Consider the following 24,837-nt stretch of genomic DNA (forward strand, 5'->3'; position numbering starts at 1 on the left):
GGACACCCCGAGACCCCCAGAGCGGGGAGGGAGAGGCAGGCAGGGCCACTGGAGCTCTGCAGCCGTGTGCCACAGCCCCTGCCTCCCCCAAAATGGATGCGAGGCAGTGATCTATTTTACTCTCTATGATTAGTGCCAGACTAACTGTTCAAAGGGAAGCCAGCGCTACTTCACTAATTTAGTCACATACAATATTAGGTCTTTGAAATATGCCTTATGTACAGCCTGCATTACCTTCTACAGACAAATACAAAAACATGGTCAACATTTGCAGTAAAATTATCATAGAAATGCCATCTGAAACCTTATTTCCTTTTGCAATGTGCATTTCACAAATAACTTGTATTAAAATTATGTTTTACAGGGCAGAAATAGAAAACAAATACTCCTAGTAATTTAAACAGGCATTTGCATAACATGACTAAAAACATGTTAGAAAAAGAGTTCTGCAGCTGGAAGAGTGAGGTAAAAATACAGATACAGTGATTTTAACACTGAATGTAAAAATGCCTTTTAGCTGCCACAATTAGTGAATTAAAGTGTACTTTCATCAAAACCATTCTAACTAAGATTACTATTATTGTTCTCACACACTGCTTCCTGCTTGTTAATAGCACAGTATTAGTAACAGGTAAATCACAGATTTCCAGAAAATCTCTTCACTGAAACATCACCCAAAAATATTACCTTGTTCAAGCCTCTGCCTTGCAAAAGCCACTTCCTCTCATGACAAATTGTTATTTACAAAGCCACACTCTTGCTCAAAGTGTTTTAATATTAATTATGCCTTTTGTTTAAAAACTGGATTACCCTGTGACCCTGGGGAGTTTACAGGAGCACACGGAGCAGAGTGGTGCCAAACCCAGCAGCTCTGGGGAGCTGTGAGTGCTGTGGGTGGGTGCTGGCCAGATGCTGCTCCTGGTGACAGGGAGGAAGGTGTCACTCCTGACTGAAGTGAAATTATAACTAGGGAAATGTTTCCTACAGGAATAAAAGAGGAAATGGAAGCAGATGCATGGGGGCTGCAAGGGCAGTCAGGAGCAAGTCCCACTGGAGGAGGGAAGGAAAGAGGCAATGGTCACTCCTGGGAGCTGAAATAAGATTATCATTGGACTTCAGACAGGCCACATCAGATCCCAGCTTAGGCGAGATTGGATTAGGTATTTTAAGCTTTCTGGCACAAAATTCTTCTATGGAGAACTACTCTGATGGTCTATAGGAACTTGTAGTTCTCATTTAAAAAAATTGTGCTATTCTCTACAACACAGAGATTCTTAAATATTTAAAAGCCTCCTCCATTGGTTGTTCATCAGATTGATTACGATGCATATTTCAGCAGTTTTTTTCTAAAAATGCTCATCAGAGGATCAAGAAACGAGGTGTTCTGTGTGCTCTACATTGATTCACACTATTTCATTTTAATTCCAAAATACTGAATTCAGAAAACTGCCAAGAAAACAAAGCAGGAAATGTTTGTGTTTTGCTGTATGTTGCATATGCTCTATGGTAACCAAGAACACAAAAGAAATAGATGATGTTGCATTTCTCAGCCTATCATTCACTAGCAAGCAAGCAGAGGAATAAAAACCAGAAGCACTGTAACTTCCCTCTGAGTACCTGCATATTTTTTCTTCTAACTTGGTAAAGAACAGAAATCTGCCAAGCTTCATATGTTACTTACCTTGTTTGAGCTGTCTCATTCAAATTAAATTTAAATATAATTTCACCACCAAAAGAATAAAGCCATGCATATCTTATGAAAATTAGCATCAAAATAACCCAGTTAAAATACCTTTGTGAAGGTCGTGGGTTAAAGAGGGTGGTTTCCCTTTGTCTCTACCCTTGTGAGAAAAGTTCAGAACCAAACAATCTTGTTTAGTTTGTACATTCAAGGATACAGATCAAATGTATCTTATCACCAGATAAATCTGACATTCGTATCACCTTTGAGGCACACTGGATTCCTGCTGTGTTACTTTCCCTCCTAAATTACCTTCAAAAACAAGGTACCAACAGTTAAATGTGTTTATGAGTGGTATCTTGGTGAATTAGAGGTAAGAAATTTATTCTTGACACTTCACATTGCCAAATACAATGTCATCAAAGCCAAGCATTACCCTTCAACCCAGAAGCTGGCTTTAAGATATAGAGAGCTGGGATGAAGCTCACTACAAAATTACAAAAGGGCTTTCTTATCCTTCCTTCCACCCAAAGTAAACCTTTATGCATGAATAGCTTTCTAGGGATTTTCCATCCCACCCCTCCATGTTTGAAAAGAGATATCATAGCACCATAGTGGCTCTAAATTTGTTTTTACTCTAACTGAAGAGCATGGAACAAAAGCAGGTTTATTTAATTCTATTAATATTAAAGGTGGGTAGGCAATGGTGCCTTTCTTGTGTTATCAACAGTCTCAACACTAACCAAACAACTCTTACTTTTGGGGCTACACTACAAAAACATTAAAGATTATTTCCCGTCATGGACACCACTGCAGTTTTATCAATGATAAAAGCTACTCTGTGAAGAGCAACTTTTTTTTCTACCAGTTTATCCCGTTAGCCAAAATGCTTAGAGGTGACAGTACTTTTAGTGGGCTCCAGCACAGGTGCTTTGGTAATAAAGATTTTTCTAGCAAATAATGGTGACCATTGGTGTTAATGTGTACTACTCAAAAAAGCATTTGGAAAGAGTCAATTTTCAGTCAAAGAATAATTTAAACTAAAAACCAAAAGGTAAACATCCTAGATAAGGCATTTTATTTTCTTGTTTCCCCAATGCATTTTAAGGACAGATAAAGGCTATTCTGCAGAAGAAATACTTCAGAAACAAAAACACAAGGCTTCAAAAGCAGCCCCAGGAAGATAAAATTAACTCTCCAGTGCTGTATGTCAGTTTTATGCCCCTCTTCTAAGCAGTTCAAATGAACTTGCACTCAAATGTTATTAGATATTGGTGCCATGGCATTTATATTTCCAAGTATGCAAGGGACACGTGCACAAGAGCAGAAGCACCAGGTCTAGAGGGCACCATTATATTCCTCTTTATTTCCCCAGTTACAGCAGGCTACAAATGCATGCTATTGATTGTTATTTGTCTCTTTGCAGACATTCAACCTTAGAATTTTTATCTTTCCTTTGCAATTTTCCTATTTTAATATTCTCTGTCATAGAGGGTGCTACCAGTCTGATTATTTCTTAGCTTGCATGGTCTCATTTAAAACAGTTTCTACCCAAACCTGTTTGTTTCAAAATGTTAGTGACCAAAATTTCACCCTTGAGAAATGAAAAGTGGAGAGACCAATGATAGTGAAGAATTTGAAAGTCCCCCAAGTCCATTTCCAAGCAATAACCATTTGCTGTTTCCACCTCCCAGTCCACAAGAAATTCAGTGGGCAAAGTCAAGGCAAAGACCCCATTCATCTTTCCTTTGTGTTTGCAACACCAATTGCAGCTCTGAATTGATAAACTGTTATTGATGTTAGAGATCAATGAGATTAAGCATGTGCTTAACTTTAATCACATAAATAAGTCCATTTCTGAATCTGGGCAGCATTATCCATCACTGGGCAGAACTAAGCTCTTTCTGGATAATTAACACTTCATTTGCTTTGCCATGGTCAGTGGTCTTCACATATGGTATGAAGAATTATATATATTAAGAGCCTGGTTCAGAATCTAGACTCAAGTATATTCTTATCTGACAAAGTTTATCATCTCAGAGAACAGCCTGAAATTATTGGCATTGCTCAGTCCTTGCTTTGCTGTAGTGAGGGGATGCCAGTCTGCAGAGTCAAAAAGGAGAATGAAACCTGGGCAGAGGACCTGAATGAATTACTATTTGTGTAATTAACCAAGCTCTATGAATCCCACTGTTGGATTCAGTTTTCCTTCTCATTAACATTCTTTTATACTTTCTGTATAGAAGTCTTCAGTTGAACACTGAATAGATTTTATTCCTCTCAAAAAAAAATATTATAGTTAAAACTGTTGAGTTCCTGGAATTTAAATCAGGTAGAAATGCTCTTGTGCAAAAGATCTGATCATTTCATCAGTTTGGTTTGGTTTTGGGGGATTTTTATCATAAAGTTAAGCATATTCGACACACTAGGAGAATTTAGTTTAAATTTCTAATTATTCAAATACAGACTAAATGCTGCTTTTTACTTAGTATATCTTCATTAATTATCAGTGTTGAGGATGCATTTTAAGAAGTTCAGGAAGTTTTGAAGGCACTTTTTTAGTGGCACAAGAAAACTCTCAAGTTTTTAAGAACATCGTCATGATTAAATAAACATTTCATTTTATGCTTTAATTTTAACTCAGCTGAGTCGACAAGACAGAGTGGTAAAGGAGTCTTCATGGATAAAATTATCCAAGAAGCAAACACAACTGAAAAAACCACAAAACTTGCAAATACTTGTGTTTTCCTCTAATTGCTTAGAAATCAACTGCTACAGGACATAAATATCTGAATTGATTTTCAATGCTAGACACCACAATTCTGAAAGGGAAAAATGATATTTTTTTTTTTTACATTTACAAGCCACATATAAAATTCGTCACACATTTCGATCCCACTTAAGCAACCATTAATGTTCTCTGTTGGGGAACACAACACCCTGTTCACCTCCTGACCCATTGGCCTCTTGGAAAACAGGATTGTGTGAACATTTTAAGAGCTGTGTTTTGCTTGTGGATTTAAATAAGAGAAGAGTTGTCATTCACAAGAACAGCTACCTTGGTACAAGCCCCTTGATCATATGCTGTTAGCAGCATAGCTCTGGATGTTTAAAGGAAATTATCAGGGAGCAGACCACACTCTGGGGATATTTCCACACATTCAAATATGGCTGTATCCAGGATAAAACAAAGATTGGGGTTCTCCCTCTCTGGTCACAAAGATGCCTCCTTTATTAGAAATAAATTAACAAAAATGACTTTGTGCTGCTGGTGTTGCCAGGAAGCTCTTACAAAACTGAAGTATCAAAGAATAAAAACTCCAGCCCTCAACAGTGCATGGAGGGTTTGGGAGCACAGCCTTGGTCTGGAGTCAATCACAGCTTTAATGGCCCACATTTGCACCGATTTGCAGTTGGGAAATAGGAGATTCACCGAGCATATTGCACAAGCAGCTGATCTCCAGCCCAGAGATGTTCCTGGAGCCAGTGAAACAGGACAGTGAAAATGTACTCCAAGTTCAGGAGGGGAAGTAAAACAGTGAGATACGGCACAAGCACATTGACTAAATGTAAGTGCACAGGACTTTGTCACCTGTGTGTCCATGCCAATGTGCTCTTGCTATGACACATCCAGACATGATCCATCACTCAACAGAATGTGCCTCATGTCCCATGAAGGACAACAGGCAGCAGATAAATCTGGTCTAGTCCATATGGTGAGGAAAAAGCCTTTTTCCCCAGCCTAAAGATTAACGGCAATTGTCAGAAATCCTAACAGGGGCCAATGTAAAGATAATTTTAAACTTACAGAAATTCCTAAGCGGTTCATCATTCCTTGTCATGAAGTAATAACCACATGCAAAAGCTGAATTTAGTGTTAGACAGTCTATGGGGAAAGAAAAAGGGGGCGGGGGGGATAAAAAAATAAAAGGGAAAGAAGAATACACTTAAAGATGAATTGGCTCTCATTTCCCAGTGGTCTCAACAGCCCAACAAAGTAGCAGTGCCAGGCCCCAATGTTAAAAACGATCCACAAAGACCAAAGCACACAGCCCAGAGGCAAAGCCCAGGAAAATGTTTGCATTCCCTCCAAGCTGAGACATTCCATGGGCAGGCTTCAGCCCCCCCAGGAAAACACACCACAGTGTTCAGCAGCTATTTCTAACCTCTGGTGTTCTTCCAGTCAGAACCTCTCCCTTCTCGCATCTCCTAGTGCACAGCCAGGGTTTCCAGCAACCTTCTCCCTCCTCAGTCAGTGCCAGCCTCCAAAACTCTTTTCTTCTCACTTTTTCTCTCTTGTCCTCATTTTATTCTTTTTCCTGACTTCTCTTTGCAAGACAACTTTGCAAGACAAATTTCCTCATACCTATAAAAAAGAGTGCAAATCACCCATGATATTTAAAGGGTATCCTTTTGGGATTTGGGGAGGGCTTGTTTGGAAAGAGAGGAGGAGTATGGCCCAAGCCAGCATCTGGGCCACCAGATAGTGCGGATGGGCTCCTCAGGAGCACTAGAGCTGCACACCAAGAGAAGGCAAGAGAGAATCCCACCAGGATCACACCCAGAATGGGCCACAGAACTCACAAATAGGTCAGTAAGCTGCCAGAAATGCCCCAAGCAGTAGTAGACAGAAGCAGGGCATGCAGCAAGATCAAACCCCCTCCATGCCTTGGTGGGGCTTGGCTGGGCTGAACAGGGCCATGATTGCCCCCCAGGATGCACATGCACACGTGATGTTTCTGAATTAAAATAAATAAATACATATATATAACAGAGAGATTTACAGTAAGGAAAACACAGCCTGCTAGAAAGATTATATGAGCAGAGGAAGCATGCCAAAAGTGGTTGCTGTTTAATTTCAGCATACATACCGCCTCAGGTACAAACAAAAGTCTCAAGAATCCCATTTAAAGCTCTAATCAGGCTCTTCATTCATTTTCTAATTGGTAGAGCCTGATCCTGCAGCATCCAAATGAAGAATCAGGAAGAGATGCAGGCCCAGGCTGTGGTCCACCTGCAACACATTCTCAACACACCGCATCTGAGGTGGGACCTCACCCTACCTGCAGCACCACAGAGCATAGGAAGCACCTGACAGGCACCACCCCACAGCAGGGCTGTGCTGGCCTCTGGTTTCACACAAAAGCCACTTTACTTCCCCTTTTTTGTCTCCCTGCCTTTAACCTTTGGGATTTTCTTTAGTACTCAAATGCTTCATTACTTTTTTTTTTTATTATTTATTTTATTTTTATTCACTGCCAGAAGCTCAGTCTCAACAGAGCAGTCAGCCATGAACTCATCCTAACCACTCTCCAAAGGAGTAAAGCAGCTGGAATATCCATGCCTTACACTGGCTGGGAGCAGGGTAGCTCAGATGACATCAGAACATCTACTGGGCCACCACAGTGGGATAAGAGCTCATGAAAACAGAACAAGTTTGTTTAGAACCATTGTGGTATTCTCATTGCAGGGGTCACCGTTAACCACCTGCCCATCTGGAAACAGATTTTGGGGTTTTTTACCTCATTGTTTTCCATCAAGATGCATTTGAAGGGCAGTAATTGGACAAAATCCAACAAACTGTCAAAGTGACCTTCCTAATAGGTTCCTAATACACCACAAAAAGTAGCCCTTTGAAGAGATCCTCCCTCCAATATGTTTCAGTTTGCTGTTTAAAAAATAAAGAATAAATGTTTCTCCCTTTGTTGTTTAAAGAATCACTTCTTTTAATCACTACTGAAAAAATAAACAAGAGGTCATTATTTTTCATTCTGTATTTTTAAATGGATTCAGATGAGGAATCAAGAGGGTATCTCATCACTTCTTTGTTCTTATGAAAAATCTCAGACTGAAAATACCCAGTGCCCTCTTGTTATTGTCAAGCCTAGAGCCATTAAGAAGGTGGTGTTAAGAGATAAATAGAGCAGTGATGCTTCACCTCCTTGTTCAAATGGGAGTTTCAATAAAGCATTGCTGACTTTTTGCAGAGGAATTATTTTGCTGCCTTTGGGCTTTAGGATACCAGCCATCCAGAGAAATCTTTTGACATCAGGATGAGATCTACTATAGGTAGTATTTAATCCTTTAAGACTAAAGGATTAAGCCAGTTGATCAGGAAGAGAAATTAGATTTAACACCTGGAAAATTCAAAGCATTTCCAACCTTCTCATTTCAGGGTTGCTCTCATAGTCCAGACAAGCACTTACATGGAGTTCAGCTTCTACACTTAACAGAAAAATAAACAAGTTTATATTGATCTAAAGCTGAGGACCTGGTACAGAGATGACATTGAAATACCACAAAATGGACTAACAGACACTTAAAATAAAGGTCCAGAAGATGGGGATCTTTGTCGTTTCTAGGATGTAGAAATACAGGCCTAAAACCAAGGTCAGCATTCATGAAAAAAAAAAAAAAGAGAAAGCACGAAATGGGTGTGCTGGACATGGCAGCCATGAGCAAGACCTGGGAAGAGTTTGCCATTCAGCTGTGAAATAGAAGATATCTCTGATTATTTTGCTGCTAACCTAGTTGTGCCTGATGAAATCTGCCTTTCAGATGGCTCATGCTTTTTGCTGGCCTTGTCCAGCAAAACTCACATCTCAGCCTCAAGGAGCAATTACAGCATCTACAGAGACACCAAGTCCATGAGACATAGAATTTATGTCAATAGCAACAGCAAAAAATGGATTCTGAGAGTAGAAGAAAAAATCTAACAGTTTTTTATTTAGGAAAGAAAGCAATTTTTAACCCCCAGTATGGCTTTGCTGAGTTTATGCTGTGAAGGTTTGGTTAGCACTTGTTCAGGGCAAATACCATCACCACTGACATCCAAAACATCCTGGCTTCATGTTTGCTGTTCTGGGCAGTCCTCAGATGGGCAAAGTGAACCACAGCAAAGCACCATGTCTGTGACACAGCAGCATTATTGATTTAACTGGTTTGTTTATGCCTATGTTTAATTGGCTATGTTAACAGCATTTTAATCCACATTTCACTTGTATGTGGCTGATAGCGTGACACTGGCGTGGCTGTGGTGACATTTTCTCACCATTGCTGTCTGTCATCAAGCACCAGGCCAGCACTGTGAGGCTGACAATACCAAATGCTTTGTTTAATTAGGCATACTTTACACTATACTGTATAATTCCCCAGCAATGGATGATTTTTTTTTTAATAGGCAAAACCATGAAAAACCTTTAATCAAATAGCAAAGATTTCAGTCATCTTTTAACACCAGTATTTAGCATTTCTAAACATTCAAATGAAGATTAATGAGAACTGAGTGAAAAAAAAATAAAATAAAATAAAAAATCTGCAGGTAAAGTTGAAAAATACCCTTTAAAGTTAATGCCAAGCAGCATATCACCAGGGCATCAAGCAACATGATTACCCAAGGTTTTCATGCTTAGAAATATTTTCTCCATGAGAGTTAAGATCATCTCCAGACAAACACTCTATGGGTCTGCCACAAACAAACATTGGCCCATGAGAGAAATTTCCAGAGGATCATGGTCAGCCAGACACAAGGACATTGTACGTGCCTTTGTGCCACCCATCTCTCAAACACTGTGAAGCCTGAGCAATGAGTAATTCAAACAGAAAATATTAAGACATTAACCAGGACCTCTCCTAAGGGTCTGTTGCTGCCCAGGCAATGAGCTCAGCTCAGCTTAGAGGGCTCAGTTGTTTTTGCTTGGTTCCAGGCCTTTCCCAAGGAGACAGGTTTGGCACAAAACAAATGCCCAGCGTGGCCCTGGGCAGACCCCTCGCATCATGAACATCTCTCCTCAGCCTCACAGCTCTGCCATGAGCCAGAGAACTTTTCACTGTCTGAATGCTGGCCAAGGTCTATGACTTCTTGGTCCAAATCTTGGTTTCCTTCCACTTCATGTTTCTGTCTGTCTGACTGCCGTCACTGTTATTTTTCTCCTGCTATATAATTTTACTTTTGACTCCACTCCTTCAGTCTCCATCCTTCTCTCACAGTTTCTTTTTCCTCCCATTTCACCTTGCTCTCAGATTAGTAACTTAAAACAGAAGTTGAAAAGCAAAAATATTCTAAATTAATTTGGCATCTGTGCTATTTAACTGCATCAGATGCCCTGTTTAATTACCCCAATACTATTGTACTATTACTTTGGGGAAAAATGGCACGGGAGTGTGCTACAGCTGCTTCCACAGAATGCACTCTATATAATAATCAGGACCAGAAATATTTTACAAATAGGAAAATCTCTGGGCTCTGTATGAATCCCAGCTGGCAGTGGAGCCTTTCATTGCAGCAGCTCTGGCCACGCAGGCACCGAGGGCAGCACAGAGCTGGGCTCTCCCAGCCCTGGCAGCAGAGTGGCACCAGGGCACCAACCTCTGCTGCAGGTAGGGACCATCCCCACTGCCCAGGCTCCTTCAGCAAGCCACAGGGCACATCCACCTGACCCTGGAGCTGGATGGAGTCCCCCTGCCCACCTTGCCAGACCCTTGCTCTCCGCATGAGGCAGCTTTGGAGGCAGCCCTGCCTGCAGCTCCATAGGGCTCTCCACCACCTGCCTCCCTCAGAAGGGCAACTTTCACAGCAAACACAGCACAGAAAGTGGGAAATGTTCCCAGGACAAGGTTTCCCATAGTGCTTGGAGGTGTCTCTGTGTGCTCAGAGGCACTGCTAAGGTCAGCAGTGATTCAGCACAGGAGAGCACAGAGTTTTCAAAGGGGAATAAAGTGGGGAGACATACACAAGAACACCCATTGTCTTTTTTGAGAAATGTAGAGGGAAACTAGAATGAGGGGCAAGATCACGGAGAATAATAAAAAGTGAGATTTTTCCAATTTTATGTGAAAGGTGAGAAAACAGAGGAAGGTTTTTGAGAGCAAGCGTAACGCACACATACATGCACATACATACCCACCATCTCTAGATCCTGGGGAGAAGGCAAGCTGCTGCACTGTGTGGAGATTCAAAATGTAGAAAATCAATTGTAAATCACGAGTTCTGGATTCTTTGAGATGAAGTGTAATCTGATTTACAATGTTACAAAAAGAAATTAAACTTAATTCCAACATGATTGTGGGTATACCGCAATTTAATACAACCATGCTGTGGCCTTTAAATCTCCACATCGCAATATGCCAACAGTCATTACTTTTTTTAAGTTTCATATTTTATTTTAAACTATAAATTGGAAATATCACATAGCTTGTTATTTACATTTCAGAATTAGGATCTCTGCTTAGAAACACAGTGCTCTATGGCGGAATACGATTATTGTGCAACTACCATACAGTTAGGACAGTTAAAGGCACTCCACTTCACCTCATCATTTTTTCTGCTTAAATATTATGCCACATTCTGATTAATACCAGACCAATAAAATCATCTTAGCAATCTGGTTAGAGTCTTTTGTCTACCCAGATGGCCTGCAATGTTAATGTGTGACAATTTCAACAATGAACTAGGACTGTTTTATGGAACCAACATTTGTTCCACTGCTTTTTCTTCTTAGGCTCAGAATTTTGACACAGATGGTACAAATTACTCAAAAAAACAGAAATGTTCATTTAGAAGGCTTAAATATGTGGTTTTACTCAGGCCATCCGAATCTTTTACATTTACAATTCAGTAAAGTTACTAACAACCCTGCTGTAATTAAGGTCTATAAAAATCTTCCCTTCTTTCCCACTTGCTTTTCCCCTTATATATCTACAGCATTTCATTATGCATCCAATTTATTAATATTTATTCCTGTCCTGAAATGTTTTTAATTTGGGGGGATTTACACTGTTCAATCTTGCATCTGATTCTTCATACCTTTCTAATTATGGAAAAGGGGGGAAAAACATTTAATCTGCAACCACATCTTAATCCCCCTAGAACCTACACTTTTCTAGATCTTAAAGCAGAAAAAGGAAAGATAAAAACTATGTCAGCAGCTCCTGGCCAAACAGCACAGCATTTTCAGTGAAGCAGAAGATTTTGTAATCCTGACTTTCCATGCGGATATTCAGGAAGAAGTAAAATGTCTCTGAGAAATTACAACAGGAAGAAGAAAATAACAAGATTCTTATAAAGTTTTTTCAGAAGAGAAAGAAGGGGAGTAAGAGAAACCCTGGCCCAGAGACAGATGCACTTACAGTTTGACTGAGCCCATAAAGGCAAGAGTCTACTGTGCAAAACTGCCAGAAGACAAGAGAGTTAACATAGAGCAACTGCTCTGGAGCTTTTCCTTCCTGCCCATCCATCCAGGAAAACCCCCACGGGGGCTCCCCAAAACGCTTTGGCTACACACAGAGGTGTGGAGGAGCAGCCCAGGGGCAGAGACCCTGCTCTGCTCCAAGCCCAGCCATCCACCAGTCCTGGCTCAGGGCACTTCAGCCCAGCAGAGGCCGTGGTCTGCAGGAGCTCTTGTGCTTCCAGAAAGTCTTTGGGGCTCGTGGGAGAGATGGCTGAAATCCTCCATCCAAGTGCACAGCACCCTGTGAGTCCCCACAGCAGGGTTTGCTCCCAGCACACCCCTCCAGTGTATCCTGGCACCAGGCACAGCCCCAGCAGTCCCATGGCATTCCACAGCAGCTGCTGATGTTTGTTTCAGTGCCTTCAGCCGGTTTACCTGAGCACAGCTCTTCCCTTGACACTTACTGTGACTGTGTGTGGTTTCAGCATCAGTCTCATGTTCTGGTTTCCGGCCGACGATGTCTCTGTGATGGCTGGGTTTTATTATTTAAACAAATAATTTAAGCAATAAAATCAAATTTAAAAACCAACATAAAACCCCATGACTGTCCTTTTCAGGCCTTGCAGAAAGTACACTACACGCCTGATGCTCCAATTCATTATGATATTCTATTAGATCTGCCAACAGAAAGTGCATTTTGAGTTTCTAAATGTTGTTTCCATTAGAATCAATCACTCCATGCAATTAAGCCAATAGGCTCTCACCATTTCTGCTGTTATGAGCTAAACCATCCTAAATATATTGACAGCTGTCTCCTGGAAGATGACACAAATTAGGTGGAGGGGGCATAAGCCTAAATGTCACCAGTGATAGGACAACAGTTATTTTCTCAGAAATACACCTAATTTTCATACCCCATAAGGCACACTGTAGACTTTTTTTGCATTGGCAGCATGCAGTAATCGATGTTTTGCATATTACAATCAATAACATGCTTAAATGTTTAAGTTTTGCATTCTTTTGCGATAAACATTGATATATTACAAACTATGTAAAACTGTTCATTGGACTTTTTGTTTGCAGCATGTACTGTATCATTCAGCAAATAAGTGAGCTAAATATTGTTTGTTACAAAACAGATGTCACATGAAATTATGCCATATGTGCTATTAAACATTTTTCTTTCTTTTTTTTTTTTTTGTAACAGTGAAAACCAAGATTTCGTTTCAGAAGTGAGTGTATTTGGCTTTTCAAGGACTTGAAGCATAAAAACAGCATCTCTAAAATATTTTTAAATCTGCTGCAAGTCTTGTAATCCACTTTCATAGGTGGAATCCTAGTGTTTTAAATGTAGATACATTAAGAATAATGAAATATGTTAAAAGTATGATTGAATTACTACTTCTCCACAGGTTCTACTAATTTATCATAGAGGAAAATGAGAATTTTCTAGTTTTGCCCCACCACTTAAATGTTAAGACTTTTATCACATTGGTACCTTTAAATACATGTTCTATAACTTGAAAATTAATATACCATTTTCAGCCACCTGAAAAAAAAAGAAGACCAGTAAACAGATGTATAAAATTTTCTGCAAGCATTTTAAATTTGTATCCAAGAATAGGGGGTGTGTGGGATTCCCTGAGGTCAGGGATGGTCAATGCAGACTTGCTTCAGGGTGAAACCCAAACCCAGCGACTCTGCACGAGGGAAAGAAACACATTCCAAGATTCAACTTCAGTTGTTTTGACAGAACCATATATGTGAAAGCAGAGCAATCTACATCTCCAGACTCTCAAAGTGTGAACTCCACAACAGAGTGAGCAGAATGCAGGAAACATGTTGCTAAGAGCCACACAGTAAAACAAAATCTGGTTGCCACAAGAAGAGTGACATTGGCATCAGAGGCAAAGACACTTACACCCACAAAAGGAAACACAGCACACTGGGAAAGCAGGGAGAAGAGGAGCAGATGCAGCAGCATGAGGAAGAAACTCAAAGTATAGATCTTCAGACTCCATATGTAGTTTTCTTTCTCTTACTCATCAAAAGGAGGAAGACAGGGTAAACAAAAAGGGAGATAAAGACAAGAAGGTGAAGAAATATTTTCTTCTTCTTTTTCCCCCCTGAAGGCAAATACTTGCTTACATTTCTAAACATACTATCTTCGTGAGGCTTCTCTGTAATACAAATAACTAATTGCTTGCCAGTGAGCAGTAAAACTGAGGAGTCCTTGATCTCCCAGCTTGGTGGAGATTCCTGAGGCTTCCAGTCAGTAAAAAAAAAAAAAAAAAACCCTGCAAATAAACTTTAACACTTCAGTGGATGGAGTCTCTCCTCCAAAACTACAAGCTTCTGCATGAAGCCAGACAAGCTCATCTTACACCCCAGGACACCAGGGGTGCCAGGTCTGGTGAAGGTGCCTTCCACAAGTCACAGCAGCTGCTGTACTGTACCAAATCCCCTTCCTGCTTTCTCCTATTTTCTGAAGGGTAGTGTCACCTTTTTCACATCCTATTTGCTGTTTTGCAGGTTCTCTTGGATTATTTGTGGAGGAAAGGCAGATGGGGCCACCAGGAAGGATGACTGCTGTGACTCGTTCACACCACCACACACATGGGAGACAGATAAATACCAGTTTATTGGCTCACTGAATCTTTCCCACGAGGAGAAGCTTTTCCAGCACAGTGATGCAGCAAAACTCCAACGTCTCCAACCAGCCAGCCCCAGCAGCTGTGCCTTAGACAGACAGACAGACACCAGGAGGATGAGCCCTTGTTCTGGTGCCCACCCTGCAGATCAGCACAGAGCTCTGGCTGCTGGGGAGGGGGTCCCAGAGATCCCCTGGCACCACAGGGATGGGCACCTGGTGCTGCAATGCCAAGCACCATCCCAAAACTGCTGGATCTTTCCCATTTCCTGATCTAACATGCCTTGGCCAAGTCTAGAAAGGGTTTTTGTCTATATTTCAAGACACAGAAGAAGCAGATCAAGGATTTCCCTGGGAAAAAGCACAACCATGGAGCAGCAGGCAGGAACAGCTATTCTGCAGCAACTTCCTTTGTGGCAAATCCTTAGTTCATGCAAGATGTTCAGCATAGAAAACAGACACAACTTCTAAAAAAATAACAAACCCAGCTATTTTTTTTTCTGAAAATACACTATTTTTCACCCAAGATTATTTTTAAATTATACAGCTAGGTGCCAGTGTTTGGGGGGGGTAGATTCTTTACAAGTGCCAGAGATTTGAGAGTGGGAAAGATTACAGGTAACCCTGCAACCCTGATTGAATGCAAATAGAGTTGTAAAAGCTTCCTCTTCTCCCTGCCTCCATATTGCACCTTATGCAGCAAAGTGCTTAGTGCATGATAAAAATAGCTAGATCTTTCAAAATCTTAGAAGAAAGGTACTTGAATGTTTTCTTTAAACGTTGTATTTTCTTAAAGGCAACATAATGAGGTCAGCCAAAGCTGGATTCAAGCTGATAAACTGTGTTTAGGAGAAACCAGAGGTTGAGCAAAGGGGTTTTAGCAGAGGAAAACAAAGAGAATGATTGCAAAAGTCAGATCTCAAAATGTTAATCAGATTCAGAAACATAAAACATGACAATTTAATGGTGTTTGGTTAAAACCAGAAAATTTTAAAGTTCTAAGCATCTTACATTGAATTCTAATACTTTTTTAATTATTAGATATAAAATGCTTACAATTTTCACTGAAAATTAGACTTGGTAATTTATATTTCTTGTTTATACAGTACAATTTGCTGATGAAAAAAATGTGCTAAACTTATTGATTCATGACCATAATTGTTTAATTATTTATCATTGCAGAATTATATTAGCATTTATAATAATGCAGATGTGCACAAAGGCTAAGAAGTCATATACAGCTTTTGTTTTGTGTTTGCTGTGCTGAAATTAGGTTGATCCAGGTTGTGTGTGCACACTGCATATTGCAAGTGTTGCAACTCGGTGTCTCTTGGTTTTACTGGAGTTAGAGGGGGTCTAACCAATAGCCGCAATAATGAAAACGCTCCGATAGCTAATAAAGAATATAAATCCAAAGCCAACAGCACCGCAGAAGAAGTCTCCTCTCAGGCTGATTCCTCTGTTACCATGATGCACATTAAATTCAGTGCAACACACGCACAGCTGTTTGCTCCGTACCACCCACAGCAAAGGAATAGCTCGTGTGTGTTTGGTACAGGGGAAGCCAACGAGAGCTGCACACCACAAAAATTACAACCAGCTCAGCCAGCCAAAATCTTCTGTGTGAGGCCAGTTAAAGAAGAACATAAGAACTCTTGATATGAGAGAAACACATTCCTTTAATTTTCATCTTTATTTTAAGGGATCATAAACAGTGGAAGAAAATGACAGATGCCTCACTTCAGCCTCTCCTCCCCTCTGTGTGCTAAATCTATTCCCTCAAGGAACTCCAATAAGACTGACATATATCCCTTTCTGGAGAGCTGCTAAAATAGCTTTGCCATGGGCTTCACAAGAAATTTGTAACACTGAGTGTGTCTTTCTGGACTCATCCTTTTGACATATTGATAGCCAAGGCTGCCGTTGCCTCTCCCCTCTGCGCTCTTTTCACCTAACACTATTTACTGGTGCTACCTTTTCATAATTAAGAGTCCGTATCAAAGCAGTTGTAACACCATTTAAGCAGCTTTTCTAAGGAATCAAATCTAAATGAAAAGGCAAACTCTAAAAATGCCCCATCTTCCGCTGTGCCTAACTGATTTGCTCTGCATTTTATCCTCAGGGAGGTGCTGATTCCAAAAGCCAGGGAAGAAGGACCATTGACAAAAGCAGCATCACACAGCCAGCAAGGAGTGATTGTGCATTGTACCCCCAGGCATGGCAAGAGTCTCTAAAAGCAGCCCCCCAGTCATGCTCTGGCCGTGGTGGCTGGGTTGTTTATCAGTGTTCACAGAGTGAGCATTTAACCTACTGACTCCTGCATCACAGCACAGGCCAGGTATTTGTTTCTTTTGTTAGATTAATATTGGTAACAGAATAACACACTCATTAGTGGTGATAATGATTATACAGCAAGGTAGAATAGCAATTCTTCCAATGTACCGCACAGAGGAGTCAGTTTCATTAATTAATGAAATTTATTAAAGAACACAAGACAATCAAAGAAAACACACTTTGGTTAAGCACCTCCTCAGATGCTGATCATTGGCTCAGTAACTTTAAACCTTTCCACCTGCTATGAAAATGCTACATGTGCCGTAGAGAGGGAAGAGGGACAGGAGAGCACACCCTGGCTCAGAGATGGGCAAGCACCCTCTCCCCCTTGGCTGGCAGGAACAGGAGCCCCCATAGAGGCTGCAAGGGGCTTCAGGGCAGGAAAAACCCAGAGGAGCACGACAGCAGAGGATGAACTGTGTCCCTACACTGAATAGATCCCTTCATTTCCCAGCTTGCTCTGTCACTGTGTAATGTAAGAGAGCAGTTCCCCTGGGAGTGCTTCTGCAAGGCCCTAGCCACACCTGTAAGTCTGAGTAAGGACTCCTTCTGAACAGGATTATTGAAAATATTTTGCAGTTATTAAAACCTGAACCCTCATAAATATCTGTGAGGGATGGGCATTTAACAAATTATTTACTAGAACTGCAGAACAACACGCAAGTTTTGGTTTTCCCTAATGTAAAAAAAAAAAAAACAAATAAAACCAAAAAACCCAAAACAAGCAACTATGGCAGAGTAGAGACTCGAATCCAAGTTCCCAGTCTCAGAGCTGTCTTAGGCAGCAGTGCCTGTATTTCTTTAAGTGATCAAATTCCTACATGACTGTCACGTCAGATTTTAATTCTGGCCACCAACACACTGCCATTTGCTATCTGGGGGATTTATTGGCTTTGCCAAGCAAGGAAATACCAGAGTGTTCAACTGTGCATTTACTGCTCAAACAGTCTTAGGGGGGAAAAAAGGTGGTGAGGAAGAGTAAGATTGTTGTAGGGGCTGCAAAACTTAATTTCCTGAATTTCCCCAGGAATTAGTTACATTACATAGTATTTCTGAGCTTCCAATTTGATCTTTGATTGGCAGTTCCACCACCATGAGACAGCAATTGGTCAGTGCTGTGCAGAGAGATGCTTAAGAGATTAGGAAATGCCTCAATACAACAAACCACAACAAGGGACTAAAAACATGTCATGGCAGCAAACCAGAGAAGGTACATCTCACCTTAATTGTTTAGTCTGCTCTGTTCAAATACAAATGTCTTTTAGGAAATGACAATAAACTGCAACCTGTTTTTATTATGATCTTTCCAGGTGGTGTCATATCTACATTAAACCAAAAGTATCTGGTAAGATCAATGCGCCAAAAGTCACACCCCAGTTCAGTTTAAAATGTTTTTTTTAGACCAAGACCCATCCATAAACCAGGCAGGCACATCTAACAACAGAGAACAACTTTTTTAAGTAATGCTTTCTGGCTTGCCAATATGTGCTGCAAAATATTAGACATCTGGGGAAAAAAGTAACAAATTTAACTTTATTCCTTTAGGAGAACATTTTGAAACCAAAGTTAACAGGGCTTTGTCTCAGCAAGAGTATTTGAGGGTTGTTTTGGTTCCTGCACAGGACTTGATGCAAGTCACTTCCAAATGTCAGAGTTTATTGCATTTCTTGGATCTCCAAGTGGAAACCAAGCTCATTCAAAATCCACCTCATAAGGGAAATGCTTACAACTCCTATATCATGACCCATAACTCAGTATTTCAGGTCACTTATTTGCAAGATAACAAACACTCACCTGTTGCAGCTCTTACTAAATGATGTGTGAAGTCACTACATTCATACAAGGCTGATGTGACTCAGTAGCCCAAAATCTCTTTTCCATCAGCACCAATTTAGAGCAACTGAGCTTTAAGTGAAGGTGCATAACTTCATTCAAATTGTCCCATATCCTTAAAACCACTGCCCCTGAAGTCAGAATGAGAATGTTGCAGAAGCTAACCCAGGAAAGAACGGCTTTAACACGCTTAATGAAGAAATGAGATGGAATTGAAATGAATTTTCACAGCAATCAATGCAATATTTCAATGTTTCCTTGAAAAGTCTGGCTCCTCTCCTGCCAGGTTGCCCCTTCCCTCTTTCCCATTGTATTTCCATCAATTTAGAACTTAAACAGCAAAACAATTGTGTGACTTTCAAAATGCTTGAAAGATATAAGCATGAAAATGTATTTTTTGTGGCTGTGTGCAACCATGAAACATTTTTCTAATGAAGAGATTGAAGTTGTATCTGCTCTCTTACTTGCCTGGGTTTGCTGTCACTAGTGCTGCACCCCCACAACTTTGAGATGGTTAATATGAAAGCATGTCTGGACTACAATGGATGGGTTTTGTCCTTCATTAGAATCCTTGGTTTTCATCACACTTTATTTTCAGTAATTTTCCTTTAAAATAACTCTTTGAACCAAAGCCTACATTCCTCTCCTGTTCTAACACTATTATTTGCCAGTCCTCAGGATTCACACATATTGCTATATTTGGTGTTATTCCTAAAGCTCTTCATAATTGCACCACAATTAATTCCTTAAATTTAAAAGTGTTTTGAGGTCTCCTAATTGTAGAGACAACTTCAAGAATATTGCCAAAATAATCTAATGGTCTCCAAGTGACAAAGCTATGAACAAAAATCACTTTAAAATAAAAATCCCTCTTCATAAGCCAACATCATATTTGTGGGGAGCCTGCCTAACAGTTGTGAGTGCTGGTGTTTAGTAACATAAACTTCTCTTGTCACAAAGATCCTGGAAACTTTATACAACTTCATAAGCTTATGGAGGTCATGCAGGAAAAGTGCTAAACCCCCAGATCTTCCCGTTCCCAGACAGATGCCTTGTTCACAGGCATGCAGATCCTAGACTGGCTTCTTATCTCTTTAACATCCCATCCATGAGTTGTCTACTGGTGCTGCAGCTGGAACCCACCATCAGCTGCCGTCTCCTCCTGCTCCTCCAGTCTCCAGCAGGAGGCCAAGGCCACGCTCACTCAGCCCAAGAGCTGAGTCCCATGCAGGACTGAACCCACTGCCCTGAGAAGCAGCCACAGTTCAGCACAGGAGGGTCTGCAATCCCCCTCTGTCCTTCTCCACCAGCACCAGAACAAAATGATGTGCCCAGCAGAGATACCAACATCAGTTCAGAGGGAATCATCTCCTGCACAGCACAAAGCACATGGTGCATGCAAAGGAACAACCCTTATACACCTCAAAATGAACAGGAGGTGGAGGATCTCCAGAGCACAGAGAAAACCTCACTTTGTCAGTCTGTTCACAAGTGTCTCCTGAATGTAAAGAGTTCAGAAAGACCTGTGGCTTAATGGATTCAAATTTCCTCCTTCAGGTAAAAACTAATTGAGGTAAACAAAGCAAAACCTTCTTCTCCCTCCCTCTGACAGCACTGAACTCTCAGAAAGCCTCTCCAGGACTGAGCAGGCAGAGCCTGAGCCACTTACTGAGGACTGGTAATGTACAAAGTCCCACCTGGGGAGTCCTGTCCTGTAACCCACTGCAAGGTCACCTCCACATCAAGCTGATTTCAGAGGCTGCACTACACTGAACACTCCCCGGCTGTTCCCCTGATCCCAGAGAGCACAACTCCCACTGCAACATGAGAGTTAGCCCAGTATTCTAATCATCACCCAGGCCCCAAAGAGCATTCAAACTGAAGAGATGGGGAAAAAAGAATCTTTTAGGAGATAAGCATAGTTTTGTCTCTGCATAATGGGAGTAAAACATGAGATATCTAAATCTTTATCCCATATTCATACATTTATAGCCAAAAAAACAAGGAACAATATCAGAAATGTTCCAAGAATACTATGCCAGCACTTATCTGGTGACACTTGAGATGAAGAAGATAATTGAAAGGATGATTGCATTGGGCTTGTTGTACTCCATTGATAAGAAAGGTTTTAGAGAGCCCATTCAGTATGCTCAGCCATGATACAAGATGCCAGGAGAAAACACAGTACTGCGGCAGTGACAGCACCTCGGATCTAGGAAACATTAAAATGGAAGATAAAGCAGGCTCTGAAAGAAGCAATATTGGGCACAGTCTGCTCGATGACAAACATTTGGACAAATAGCTAGATGTCAGAATACCTCTTAATCACTGCCTTCTGACTGTCACCCTGCATTCCCATGCAAAAATCTGCCCGTAAAGGAGAAGCCTTTCTTGTCCCTCCCCTCGGAAAAGGCCAGTAAGAAAAACACCAACAGCCCAAATCCTGTCTGGCTGTGCTCTCAGGATTTGCCAGCAGGGCTGATGTGAGGTCCAAACCCAGGAAAAACACGAGGTGATCGCTTGTTTTCCTGTTCTATTTATTAAACAGTTCTTCCTTGATTATAACTAAGCACTAAGTTTTTGCAATACTAGCAAAATCTGTAACGGTTTCTATAACTCTCATGATATTCTAAGCTAACTTCAGAGGCAGAGCAATTTACCAGAACTGCAGCTTAAACAAGTTTGAATTTCATTTGCTATATATATGAAGAGAATGCTCTTACTGAAAAAAGAAATGCATGAGCGCACATTAAAGCAGAGCTTTGATTCTGAACTCTTTATCCTGAACTCTGAACAATGGATACTTATGAATCATTTGTGCTGCATACTGAAGCCTTTTGAACTGGTAACAAGAGAAATCAGTTCTGCTAATGCATCTCTCATCCCAGATCTCTCACTCATCCAGATTTTAAATCTGAAACTTAGAAGAATAAAACTGTCTTTTTGGAAGGACCAAGAGTATTTTGGAAAACAGACTGGTCAGAGGGGAGGGGAATTTCAGGCTGGGGCAATAATGAGATTGTGTGCCGGTTCTGATTTTCAAGACCAGATGTTTAAAATAAATGTCTGACAAAGGTGGGGAAGAGGCTTTACAAAATGGTTTATACTGCTTGCATTTGGGCAATATTGTCACTCCATGGTGTAGAGCAAAACTGATTCATGGAGGTCCTAATGATTAGGGTGATATTTAGCAAAATTTTGGATTTGGACACAGCACTGGATTACAGTTTAGGAACCTATCCTTTATAGTGGCATAAATTTGGTCTTTATAATGAAAGAAAAAAGGACCACAAAGGTAGGAATTCTCTCTTAAGGAAAACCAGCATTATTAGTACTATAAAGTCCTATATAAGCCATATTTAGTCCTTCCCTACTTCTTACAGTTAACAAAAAATTATCTTAGTTATGAAGGAAAAGGCTCCTACTTATGAATTTTATACAAGCCAGATGTAGTAAGTTCCACATTTGAGGATATGTTTCACAGAAGACATCAAACTCAGATTAAAAGAACTAGAAGAGTCTGCAGTGATGCCTGGACAGACATGTGCCTCCAACTCCAGGCTTTCGAGAATTCCTTTTAAAAGTGGTGCAAAAAAAAGCTATGAAATTTTATAAGAGATAAATTGCACAATACCAACCTGATTAAATTTCAAATGCTATCAACTTTTGCTTAGAGTCTACAAGAGAGAACAGAGCTGAATGGAGAGTGCAGCCATTGAAAATGCTTTCCAGGCAGGTCCAGACATGTGAAAAATGAATGTCCACATTAAATGACAATGTCACTAACGACAGAATGTCACTAACATGTTCTTTCCTTTGCAAGGTCAAAGGAAGTGCACAATCAGAACTCGGCATTTCAGTGCAAAATTCACCTTTAGTATTTAGCAGTGATGGCCTCTGGGTGACAAAATGCCTGCAGTGTCCCAGGCTCACATACCTGTGCATGGGAGAGGCTGGCATCAGCACACTGCTACATCACAGCTTGTAGGCTGCACTAGTTTGGTGCCTGTGCAAGATGCACTGAGGTAAAACCAGGCCCATAGAATGTCCCAATTCTTGCTGTGCAGCCACAGCTTCTGGACAAAGCCCATTTCCTCTGGCAGTTGCCCAGGTAGATGATTGCACCAGCGCTCAGCTACCAAAAGGCACTTGGCAGCTCAGAAAGGGAAGGGGCTGGGATGAAGCAGAGATCCCAAGGCAACCCCAGGGGAAGCTCAGCAGTTTCCAAGGGCATTGTCCAAGAATCTGTGGTACTGGGACACTGGGGAACTTCAGGGTCTTGCAACTCCCTCACTCCACATGTCTCTTTTCAGCAGTGACCACTGTCAGGTGTCACCACTGCCCATGTCAAAGTGCAGGTGAGCCTCTGCCATAGCCCTCTTCCCACAGGGATGATCTCTGGGCAGGGTGCATTTAATAAATTACTTAAATCTCAACTTCTGAATGCACCTGTAATCCCCAGGGTTTCATTAAATGTTTTTCTTACCCTCTTTATAATTATATACTTACTTAAGATTAAACAGTGGTAAAATTTCCTAAGTACGTGCCATAAATACTTTCATATGCCAAACTGAAAGCTTCCTCTCTCATGTTTAGTGACCCTCAAATCACACTTCTTTCAGATCACCCAACTGTTACAGCAATAGCAAAAGCAACAGGATGGAAATAGCAAAATTCCACGCACATGCACACTCTAGGCTATATTCACAAAAAGGAACAACCTCTCCCCTGAAATGCAGCCAGCTCTGGGCTAAAATGAATTTTGATTTAAGAAACAAAACAACTCTCCAGTAATTTTGGAGAAAATACAAGTTCTGCACAGGGCAGCTCTGCTCATCCAATGCAAGCAGCAGAGTAATAGGAATGTCTTCCTGCAGGAAGAGCAAGCCTGGAAGCCACCCTACTTGTTAAATAGTGCAGCACACTAATTGCTGCCTGTAAAAATGGCCAAAATAACCTAAAAAATGTGAAGCTGCATTTTCCAGGAAGCTCTGAGTAAGATTTGGATAACCAAGGAGTTTCCCTCTAGATGGGACAAGAGCAACAGCGAAGGAAGAGGAGAACAAACCCCCAACGTGGTAGTGCAAGTTCTCATTTGCAATGCTAGAGCTACTTTATATGCTGAGCTCCCATCCTTCAAGAGCAGGTCAATGTTTTAATGTGGATTGGGCACATAAATGCAGATCAATTTATGCATTAAAAAAAATCATCTACATGTGCATTTATTTCAATTTCATTTTAGTGAATCAGGTCCTGATTCAATGCTAACTGAAAACCCTTGAAATAACTGCGAGCTTGCTCATAGCCAATTCTGTGTCACCACTATGAAATTAGTAGTGAAATTAAATGGCTCAACAGTGCTAAGACATTCCCCAACTACTCCAGCAAGCAGTCGCTCACCTCTAAGGTTAACAGGATAAAGGCTGGATAAAGAAACTACTCATTATACCAGCTCTACAAAGAAGCAATTATGAGACTTTATAAAGTGGTTTCAAATATATTTTGCAAACTAGGACTCAGACAAATATTAGTGGCAGCAAATTACAGTACTTAGCAGAATTATCACCAGAAAAGAGACTCTTTTAATCTATGAAAAATATCAACAAAAGATGTAAATATGGACTCCTCTATGGGTGGTATATCTTGAAGAAAATATACATCTAATCTCACAGTGTGCTACCTCCAGTACCTGGAGAGAAGGTTAACAATTCAGAGCTGTTTCCTACAGCTATAGAATATATTTTGATGTAGATTTGTAGATATCACAGACTTAAAATCTATTGTATAATCACAGGGCAAGTGCAAGGAACCTGGGGACATACTTCTCCACAGTAAAGTGCTGGAACACTGGCTTTCATTTTAATCAATGCTATTCCCTGTTTTTAACAAATTATATTTCATTCTGTGGCCTTTAGGTTCTATTTTTCTGCACATAAACAGCAACAGCGTTTTCCCCACCACACGTACAATTTGCAGCTGAATCCTGGCATTACACAAGTGTTTATCTCCACGTGTGACGGGCAGCTGGGAGAGCACAGAGTTGCCCTCACCGAGCTTCAAGCACCAGATAATGGTCTCCAGAGCAGCCCTACTTGGATACCAACAGATCTGTTGCTGCTCTGGGTTAAACTGCACATGCCAGCAGGAAAACTGCTGGTGATCCAGGGATT

The sequence above is a fragment of the Poecile atricapillus genome, chromosome 10 (genome assembly GCF_030490865.1).
Source record: "Poecile atricapillus isolate bPoeAtr1 chromosome 10, bPoeAtr1.hap1, whole genome shotgun sequence".
NCBI classification, from domain to species: Eukaryota; Metazoa; Chordata; class Aves; order Passeriformes; family Paridae; genus Poecile; species Poecile atricapillus.